Below are 10,543 nucleotides of genomic sequence, written 5' to 3'. Positions count from 1 at the left end.
GGGTAGGCACTTGTGACAGCAGTGCTGAAGGACAGAGGGGAAAGGCTGTGGTGGTCAACAGCATGGACTTAGCTAAATGTGGTACCTAGGAAATGCCACGTAGTCACAGGCAACAGTTTCTGGAGGAGAAAATAAAAATGGTCACTACAACATGGGTCTACATGACCAAAAGGTTAAGGACATTATGATCAGGCAGAGGAGAAGTGGAAGGTTTTGGCAAAGGAAGATTAGTAGCTCTGTGCTAATGAGCTGGTGCCAGCAGGACCTCTGTGAGGAGAGTTTGCTGATGCAGGTGGAGACATAGGGATGGAAGGAATAAAGGTATCCTTCAGATACCAATTTGTGTTTTCAGAAGGAACATGTGCATTGATTTGGAACTCCACTTCACAAATGTAAACAGATACAGAAAGCTAAAAATTATTTCTCCTCTCTTGTTTTCTCCCATGAGGAAAGCAGTTTTAGGTGTTAATGTCCTCTCTTCTGAGTCTCCTGTACACCCATCTTCTTTACCTGATTTGGAGACCTGTTTTTTTGTCAGTCAGGAGGAGTCTTTCTAGTTCCTCATCCACAAAACATACCAACCTCAATCCTGACAGTGGGCAACTAGTAGAGTACAACAGGATGTGATCTTTGGGGTATCTGTCTTACAACAAGATTTGTTAGTTAGGGACTAAGTAGATGACACTGGAAAATTTCACATGTTAAGATTTCCCTTCCTTTTCCTATTCTTCCTTTCCCAGGGAATGGACGATGTTTTACACTTCAAATGCAGTGCTCAGGGTATCCCAGCTAAAGGGCAAAGTGCATTCCAACACCCAGACATCCTCCTCCTTGGAGATTACACAGGTACACACCAAAACTGGGCCCTGAGCTGGCTCCTGTCCCGTCATAATCTTTTGCACTTCTTTAATGACAGAGATTAGTAAGGCAGAATTGAGCTTCACCTCCACAGACCCAGATCCACTTGTTTAAGTAGAATATTTTGTTGTTTATGCTGCAGGCTAAACAACTAGGTTTACCTAGGGTCTCTTGTTAAAATGAGCCATCTGTGGCAGCTGTGGTAATTATACCCAGACTACTGTACCTTTCATGCAGAGCTCTTAGATTTGTGTTGAGACTTTGAAAACAAGAGGAATAATAGCACAAGGGGAAAGAAAATATCTCCTTAGAGTGAAAACTATCATGAGGTCCTCCCTTCCCTCATTTTTCAGTCTTCCCTGGATTAACCACAATCCTCAGGTTCCTCAATGGCTGTTCCCTGTGACAAAGTACTACAAAACAGTCTGAGGGCAAAGAGCAGATGGAGTCTGAGGCAGGTTTTGCACCTCCTCCTCATCAGTAAATGCTTGCTCACACTTTGCTTTAGTGAGCCAAGTAAATATGGTATTTGTGCTGCTCTGAAATCTGGGGAGTGCCACAAGTGCTACCATAGGTGTGAGTCTCTTGATTCCCCCTACCCATTCCGAACACCTCAGCACAACTTCTGCAGTAGTTCCTGGGCAATTTGTTTCCCCTGTCCCCAGAACTATCAGTGCTGTTATGAACAGGAAGCAGCAGGAATTGCTCCAGAGAAATGCCAAGTATTTCCTCCTCTCCAGGGGGGCTGAGTGCTCTGCCCTGGGGAGGGTCTAACCTTTGAAATCAGTTGACTTTCCAGTGCTGCCAGACAGACTGTAAGACTTAACAGCAGACAAACTTCTGGATGGCATATGCTAATTCTCCCTACTTTCCTCATTTTAAGGTTCTGCTATTAAATCACATATTGTTTTTATGTAGCAGCTATTGCGTAGTGAAGTATCTGAAAATCCACGATACAAAACAATGCTTTGAAGGAAACACAGAGACCTTTACACTTCCAAGTTGTTGTAAATGCTACCAAAAAACTATTTTTATCTCAAATCTTCTCCCAACTAAAACATAAATTTGAACAGATGGAAATAAGAAAAGAAAGATTGTGGGAATAAGCACTGATGCTATCAGCTGGAACTGGCAATAACAAAAGCAACCACTGACTCTTTGAGCTTTCAGGTAGTACAAGGTATTTTCACATACTACATTTATTTTGTGTTTTTCACGGTGAGTTTTCATACACTGTCGGAACAGTTCAATCAAAAGAGTAAGTCGAGTTATCATGGCCAGGAAAGAACAATAGGTTTGATTCATTTATGCTGCTATTGGCACTACCGCGGCAGCAAGTCTGCCCAAGCCGGGGGGGAGGTCAGAGTGGTGCAAGGTTCACAGCCTTGGTGACTCCCTAAATGAGTACAGCTGATCTGGAAAAATGCTGTCAGCGGAGCAGCAAAGGGTGTTCTCATTCTCCTTAGCCCCTCAGCAGTTTCCAAATCACTAACGAGGTGTTTGCAATACCTGGGTGTGATTTAAAGCTCCTGTCCACAGGGCTGGTCATCTAATGAGCATCTGCCCTGTTTGGTTCAAGAGCGAATCAAGTCCATCGTGTCTGTTGTCTAAAAAGTCATGGATAAATAGTCCAATAACAAACAGTATGAAGTAATTTCCTGCACAAACTTACTGCACCCTGGTCTTTACCACAAGCTCAGATTTCTTGTGTGGGCTCAGATTTTAGCAAAGAATTACGGTATATTGCTTTCCATGAGAAGAATTTCCCACTTAACGGATCTCAGGTCTCTATTAGACCCTTGGCTAATGGAAAACCATAAACCATCCCAGAGCTTTCTAGAACTCCATGGAGAGCTGAAAGTGCAGATATTTAGCCTCTTCAAGGGCCAGAGACTGACAGAAGACTCCTTAAAGGAATGCCAAGCTAATAGAAGTTCCAAACAATTTAGTTTCAAAGGACTTCTAAAGTAAGAGATGACTATATTAACCTGAATATTATTTAATGACAACATTAACTCTTCTTCAGTGGTGCTCCTTGGAGGTGTCTGCCATCAAACTCAAGATTCTGGCCTGATTGTGTTTTTCTGGGCATGGGGGTTTTTAATGTTACTCCTTCATGGTTAGGTCTGTTTGGCAGCTAACTTTGACCAGCACGATTGCAAGTCAAAGCATAGTGGAGAAATGGGTCTTACTAGCACCACAATGGCTGATCTATTTCAATTCACCATAGGCACTGCAGATTTACACATAATTTTTCACTTTAGCATATATATGCCACTTAATGTTGGAGAGGCCCTGTCTATTGGTAACTGGTGCTTTTTTGAATGGCTGCTCCTGAGTCTGTTTTATTTTAATATTTCTTAACTCATCCCCTCCTAAAACAAACTCAGATTCATTCATTAAAATTAAGGCACTAAGATTCCACAGAGACAAACCCCGGAGAGGGCTGATAAATTACACAAATAAGCTGTATTTATAATACCTCTGATGCCTCCAAATAGGCATTTTATAGAAGAGAAGCTCGGGCAAACTGATAAATCTATTCTCTGATACTGCAGCTAAGCTGCATTTCAATACCTGAAACCATCTGTTTGATACAAGCATACATTTAGCATAATATGAATACCTTAGCACACAGGTACCTTAGCATAGTGCATCCCTTCATTTTCTCATAAACAGCAATTATAGCCCAGACAGAGAGGAGTGCATGGTGGGCTGAAGAAGGAGGAGGAGAAATGTATAAAGAAGATGGATTTTTTTTCCTTAATCTCTGTGAGTCTGACAGAGCATATGAAGATCTGTAAGCCACAGAGTGCTAGTGAGAGACAGAGAGACAGACAAAATTATTTCCTTTGCTGGGTCTTGCAGTTTGAAGTAGTGCCTGCCTTACTCACAAGACTTTTTTTTCCCCAGATGCCCACCCAAGAACCATTCAGCTACATTTATTATTCTGTCAAATACAATGTGCAATAAAGAGCCAGTCTCCCCAATGATGGGTACCTGTGTTCATAGCTCCACAGTGAAGCACATAAATCACATGTGAAGGGCAATGCACATGTGCTTTTTGTTTCTTGTATCACCTTTTATTATCTTAGGACTGAAAAGTTAATAACCCAGTGGGTAATCATGCCATTATCAGTTTACATTGTAGTAAAGCCCATTCAAATGATGATTACATATGTTAATGAGTGTCGTTATAATGCACTACACAGTACATTACCTTCAATAAATATAATTGTTTATGCACTTTAATGAGGGGATATAATGCCCCCAAAACTAATGGCATGGACTGAATTGTGATTTATTGCTGGAAAACTTTGCCATTAAGAAAGGAAATCTCACAAACCCTTTCATGTTTATCTAACTTTTTTCCTTCTTTAAAAGCTGCCACTCTTCTCTCCCTCCTTCTGCTAGCAAGGGAAAAATAGCTGTGAGACAGTTCAGCAGTGTTCCTTGTCAATGCCTTCCTCCACCTGAAGAAGCAGGAGGTGGGTTAATTTAGAAGGTTTAATGAAGATCATTATGTTTACCCCTTAGTAAGGCTTAATGCGCTATCTGGCAACAAAACTGATAACACGTCAGAATTTTGGCTGCAAATCAAACAACGGGAAGTAAAAATGTTGGTTATTAAACTAGAAACTAGGAATAGAAAATAAGGTTAAGGATGACATTTTGGCCAATGGTCCTTCATCTAGCTATAGAATAGTCAGAGAATAGTTGGCTGTGCAGAGCATTCAAAGCTCTCCAGCTGGGAATGAAGAAAACTAGAGGTGAAATGCCACCTGATCTCTTCAATCTCTAGGCGCTTTCTTTTCCAGAGGAGTGAGATAAAACCTTTCTTTGTGGGCTCAATAAGAAATGACAAAGAGACAAAGAATGCTAAACCAGGCAGCACTGTGTAACCGGCTGAGGGTGCAGCAGGCTGAGCGAGATGAGCTATCAGCAACTAAACTGCACAAGACTGGAGTTTCCTCTTTAATTTCCCTCCACTTGGTTTCCTTCCTGAATGGCACCGCTGTGACATTTCCATTACCGGTGAAAAGTAGCGTGCTTTGTACAGGAGTCTCTTCTCCTATTGAAGTTGGTGCAAAAACTCCCATTGATTTCAGCAGCAGAGGCAGCGAGCTGGCAGTGGGGGCACAGTCACCTCTGCAGAGAATTTGCATGTGCTGTGTCCTAGTTTTGCTCTCTCTTCAGTGTCAGAAATCTAGAAAACGGTTTCCTCGGGTCTTCAAGAATAAAGAGGATGCTGAAATTTAGAACAAATAATAACAGGAATTGTTCTAAATGCTGTTAAGATTCAGGTGTGATGGAAGGGAGCACGGGAAAGCTGCATGTGAGAGATCAGTAGGAACTTAGGTAGTTTCTTGAGGTATATTCCCCAAAACGTATACACACAGCAATTACTTGAGAAACTTTCCAAGGATCACAGTCATGTTCCAACTAGTTTGAAAGTCAGTAGTGTAAAAAAACTTTGACATTGAGATGCAATTTGTGGTAAGATCTAATTAATTTTTTTGCTCCTAAGAATAATTTATTATTTACACTTCTTATTATATATGTATTTTAGCTTCATTAGTCTGCAATGCTGGAAAAAATTATACCTTCAAGTCCTATTTATCAAATTAATGGTGCAATTTCATAGTGACACATTCCACATTCATTAAACCAAGTACAGTAAAAATGCATTTAAATTAGATTAGTGTGATGTAATAACGATTCCAGTGTATGGGGTGATATTCTAGCAGTAAAGAAACACCCAGATCGAGTTGAAAGCAACTTTGAGACGATTTTTCAAAATTGATTTTGGCACTGATTTAAGTGAAAGAATAAGGACTAACATTTCCCCCTGCAGCTCGCTCTGTGTGGGAGGTCAGGGCCCTGAGTGGAATTGCAGGAAATGAGTGGTAGAGTCCTTCTGGCCACAGCACTGGAGGAAGTCATGCATGGTCCAGAGAAGGTAATTTTGTCAGCCTCACGAAAGGCTGGGGAAGGACCCCCACCTGAATGCACCTTTCGCCAGTGGTGACTGCACAACGGCACAGGAGTTTCTGCCAGCCCCTTAAAACGGTGAGTCTCCCAATCATTTTACACTGACAAAGGCTCTTCTGTCCGTGCACGCATCCAGATGCACGCACAGGCACAGATGCATGCGTGCAGAACCTCTTGCAGCACCACCAAGGGTGGTGGAGGTACCACCCTTGCCCTTTGCCTTCTGAATTACTGCTCTCTGGTAGCCTGTAAGCACTCTCTGGGCCACAGGGGCTGGGTGAATGTTGGTCCATTTCCACTGACCTCATCCACCCTGGCAATCCCAACCACAGAGCAAATAGAAACTCTAGGTGGGTGCCAAATTCATAATCCATGAGAGGCCTATAAACCCTTAAGCCCTTCTGCCTACTCATGCCACATAGACTGCTTGCTTCAGCTCCACTGTGAAACAGGCAGAAATTCACATCACCTCTCTGTCGTGTCCTTTAACACCAAATTTTAGTTTAGCACATTCCCTGTAGCTTAACTTTCCTGGCTTGGGCAATGAATGAGAGCCCCCGATAAGCAGCAGGTTGATGGAGGTTGCTGGTCAAGGAACAAATCACTGGGAATTCATGTCCTGAAGCTCTGATTGAGTCAGACAGGGGCTGCATGTCCCCTCCCTCCACATGCTGATACTCGTCTTGTAGTCTTTATAGCCCAGCAGAGGAGTGCTTTCAGCTGGCTGACATTCAACCCCGCACTGCTCCAATATCACATTAAAGAACCAAATTAAATCAGAATAGCTCCTTAATAAAAAAAAATCTTTCTTCTGAGTATCCATAGGGAGTTGTGTATTGTGTGTATCTGTCTTTCAGACTGTAAGCCTTCAGGGCAATGACTATCTTTATTTCTGAAACACAAACAATATTAAAACACCATTGGCACTTAATAAATCAGCAAAACTACAATCATTACACGGGCCTCCTGGTGAGCCATCAGTTACCTTAGCAGATGAACAAAAGAGTACCCTTTGCATTTAGGCTTGTGAGGGGTGTGTGGCAGATTCAGCACCCCAGATTTTGGAGGATGCTATTTGCTCTCCAAGGAAGCCTTGGACCATTGCAGGCATCATTGCAGCAATATCCTCAGACACTTCTGTCCTGACCCAGAAGTACAGTCCCACCAGGGGATGCAAGCTCATCTTCCATCTTGTATCTCTTGAGCTGAGGTGCAAAGAAATGTGGTAAAGACTGATGCAAGATTACTCAGACTGCATATCTAGAGGACATTGTGTAGATAAGAGTTATCAAATACGTGTATTATGGTGGCACAGAGGTGTGCCAGCCAGGGATGGTACAATCCAGCACAAAAGGCAGTGCCCCATGGCTGCTGCCCCATAGTCACTTCTGCAGAGACTGAGCTTGGAGGGCTTATACTGAAGAGCTGGAGCTTTGCTACACTGGTTTTAAATTGATGAACAGGGATAGGGTAATAGGGCTGGAAATCAAGAATCTTTTATTTTGCGCTGGATGTGCACTAATACCAAGGAAACTGCTGCATTTTCAAAGGACCACAGCAGCCCTTTATAAACCCAAAGGTAATTTACAGACATAGGCTCAGAGATACTCTTGCCAAAAAAAAAAAAAAAAATAAAAGAGGTTTTCAAAATTTTTCTTCAGAGATCTGCTAAAAGGCTGAGTTGAATCATTGTGAGCAAATTCATGTATTAATATAAACAATTAAGCTTGATTAAAAAGAAATCAGTTTTGCCTCTGGCCTGACTGACCTCAGATTTCTAAGGGCTGCTTTTCCAGTCCTAAGGGCCTGAGCTGTGTGTCCTTTTGACTTCAGCTTCTCAGCCCATCATCCCCAGGCATATCTTTTGTTCTGAGGCTCCCCTTCCCCTTCTTCCAGTAGATATAGAGTTATTTAAACAATTAAGGCTGCATGCCCCTACAGCCTTCTCCAGAAAGCAAGGGGCAAGACACAGCCAAGTCAGCATGAGCACTCAGAGACAGAGAGCAAATTAAATAAAAAGATTGCTAAAAAAAAAAAAAAAGAAAATCAAATCTAAGCTGAAATTTAAATTTGCTCATCTGTCTCAATTGATGATTTCTGCTACCAAGCACCATATGGTGCTGTGTGAGGCTATAAATATGCTGCTCTTCCAGACCCATTTCTATTGGCATTTCCCATCAGTAAACAGGTGCTCCTGGCTTCCCTGTGCCTCCAAGCTCAAAAAACTTGAGCGAGTACCTTTTTGCACCTACAGGAAGCAAAGGCAACTTGTCAGTAGGAGTGTTCCCTTTGCTTCAGAGAATATCAGCTGTATTCCCACAGAGTGTGCAGGACAGCAGAGCAAGCCTGCATTACAGTGAGCACCTGTGGCAGCTTCCTTTCTTCATGTTTTTTCCTAACATCTTCATGCCCATCAGCAGGGCTGATCAGTGCCCAGAGTCTCCTCCTGTGTGGATCCTTTGCCATGACCTCACAGTGTCAAGCACCACAGGATCTCCCTGTCAGGACTGAATAGATCCTTGCTCCTGCCTGCTCTCCTGCTAGAATCAGTAGGGCTGAGGAAAAGTGGGCAGCCTCACAGGGCAAGGGATTTGCCTTTGAGAAGAAGCTGGGAAATCAGTCAGGAAGCATGAATACCACCTAGAAAACCTGAAATCATCTAGCTTAACAAGGTCTATGGGCTTTACCCATTTCAGTAGCAAATTTCTGTGTCATTCTGCTGTAGGAACCTAAGCACAATGACAGAGCACTACCCCATCCTGCGGTCTGCTGCAGTCTGGGGCCTTCATGCCCCCTCTGCAATTATTTAAAGGACTGGGTTTGGTTAGCGTTCCCTGCACACTGAGAAGGACAAAAGGGAAGCACCGTTGGTAGTACCAGGGTGTACTTTGTGAGGCTAATCTAAATAATGCCTTACAAAGACACCATGAGCCCATTGTCTTGGGATGGGGACAAGGACTCTGGCTGTTCGTTTCAAAACCATTACAATGGTTCAAAAATATCCAAAAGGTCAATATATTGTTCATACCACATCAGTGATGCTAGGGGGAATAACAACCTTCAGTAAATCCTATTATTTTCACAACTATACTAATAACATGAGAAACTATAGATATAATAAAAGTTTATATCTATAGTTGCTCTGCAGACACCTCCTCTGGTATGGTATAAATATAGTATATGAGACTTGGCGGTGTAATACAGTTTTTATTTCAATTTTTTAGGGATGGCCATGCACATCCATAACTCATGAAAATAAAAAGTGTATTACACTGCCAACTGTTACATATTCCCTAGTAAAGCAAAAATGGCAAGATAAATTTTATTTTTCTCTTCTCCCCACCAACAAAGTGTCTAGCTGATATGTTGATGATGAAATGTTAGAATAGATATTATTTATTCAAACACTTTCTATACTTAAATCATGTTTGTCCTTTCTATTTGTCAGTTCTATCCATCTGTCAAATGCTAGGTACCTTCTTTTTTCCCTGCATGTGACCTTTGGTTTTAATTTTACGTTGCAGTACTTGATGTTATTCTCCTTAGGGCTGATGGGAAGAGAGATTGCCTCTTCCCATGTCCCGCTCTTGAATTTTCTCAGCCACATTCTCTTTGGGTCTTAAGAGCTCTAACATCTGTGTGGGACATGTGTGTTGGCTTGGTAGCATTGGCAGCACTTCTTCAAGTACGAAACAGCGTAAATGAGGAAGGATCCCAGCTGCATCTTGTGCGTCAGTGGAACAAGAGGTGAAAAACCCTATGATTCATAGGTAGGGATGGGGAAAGAATTAGAAACTCGAGTGCAGCAGGCTAAGTATCCTATACCTAAGAGAAATGGAACAAATATGTCACTCCCATACTATAAAAAGGAAAAAGTGATAAAATCCTGTTTTATACAAGTGCTATTATATTACAGTCAGCTCTTGAGTATCCACATAGCAATGAATCTGGTGGCAGATTAACTGTGCTGGGCTTGTAGGACATCCAGTGTGGTGCTGCACGGAGTGAGAGCAGAGCCAGGGCCACTGGGGACTGGGGGTGGGAGACCTCAACATGCAGCAGTGGGGCTAGACAGGGTCCAGCCAAGTCAAGAGCTGTCCACATGCTGCGCTACTGCTGTCAAAGCTGAGGTGCCTCCCACATAACTTTCTTGAGTGGCTCTGCCTTTTTCCCTCTGGGAACTTCTGTTTGGGTTGAGGGTGACTGATTCAATTTTCGACAAGCCACCCTTCCATTAGAGGACATGTAATGTCTGTCCCTCTGTCCCTCCATCCATGGGATAGTCACTGACCTCTCTTGTCACCACTTGGTGACACTAGTGCCAACCACCATTTTCTCTCAGCATGTCTAATTGATTAATATAATGAAATGAAACTCGGGCAAATGTTTCCTGCGTGTATTTAATTTGAACTTTGCTGGATCTGAAGTAACCTGTCACTTGTAGGCTTTTTTTTAAAATGAATCAGTAGGTATCATAAAATTATTACCTTCCCTTAAAAATCTCACATATTTGATCCTTTCTTTCTTGTTTGCTTTCTTTTCTTTCTTTCCTTCCCCTCTCTGTTTATCTGCTCCTCTCCCTCTCCATCCCACCCCCATCCCATGTCTGTGTAAAGGGATATCAGAGACCTTGGGTTAAAGACCAAGGAATGCTGTGTCAACTACCACATGAAAGGAAAAGAAATTTGAGCTT

At 42.4% G+C, this 10,543-nt stretch overlaps 1 long non-coding RNA gene across 1 annotated transcript; it reads right to left on the bottom strand.

The window, feature by feature from the left end:
• Positions 1-6,597: 6,597 nt before the first annotated feature.
• On the bottom strand, positions 6,598-8,251 carry LOC128816728 (uncharacterized). Its single transcript, XR_008439997.1, has 3 exons — positions 8,089-8,251; positions 6,836-7,055; positions 6,598-6,742 (listed from the first exon to the last, which is right to left on the bottom strand). It is a non-coding gene; the product is annotated as an uncharacterized LOC128816728 (long non-coding RNA).
• Between the last annotated feature and the right edge of the window lie 2,292 nt (positions 8,252-10,543).

The sequence above is a fragment of the Vidua macroura genome, chromosome 1 (genome assembly GCF_024509145.1).
Source record: "Vidua macroura isolate BioBank_ID:100142 chromosome 1, ASM2450914v1, whole genome shotgun sequence".
Classification (NCBI taxonomy): Eukaryota; Metazoa; Chordata; class Aves; order Passeriformes; family Viduidae; genus Vidua; species Vidua macroura.
This window is presented reverse-complemented; position numbering and strand designations above follow the sequence as displayed.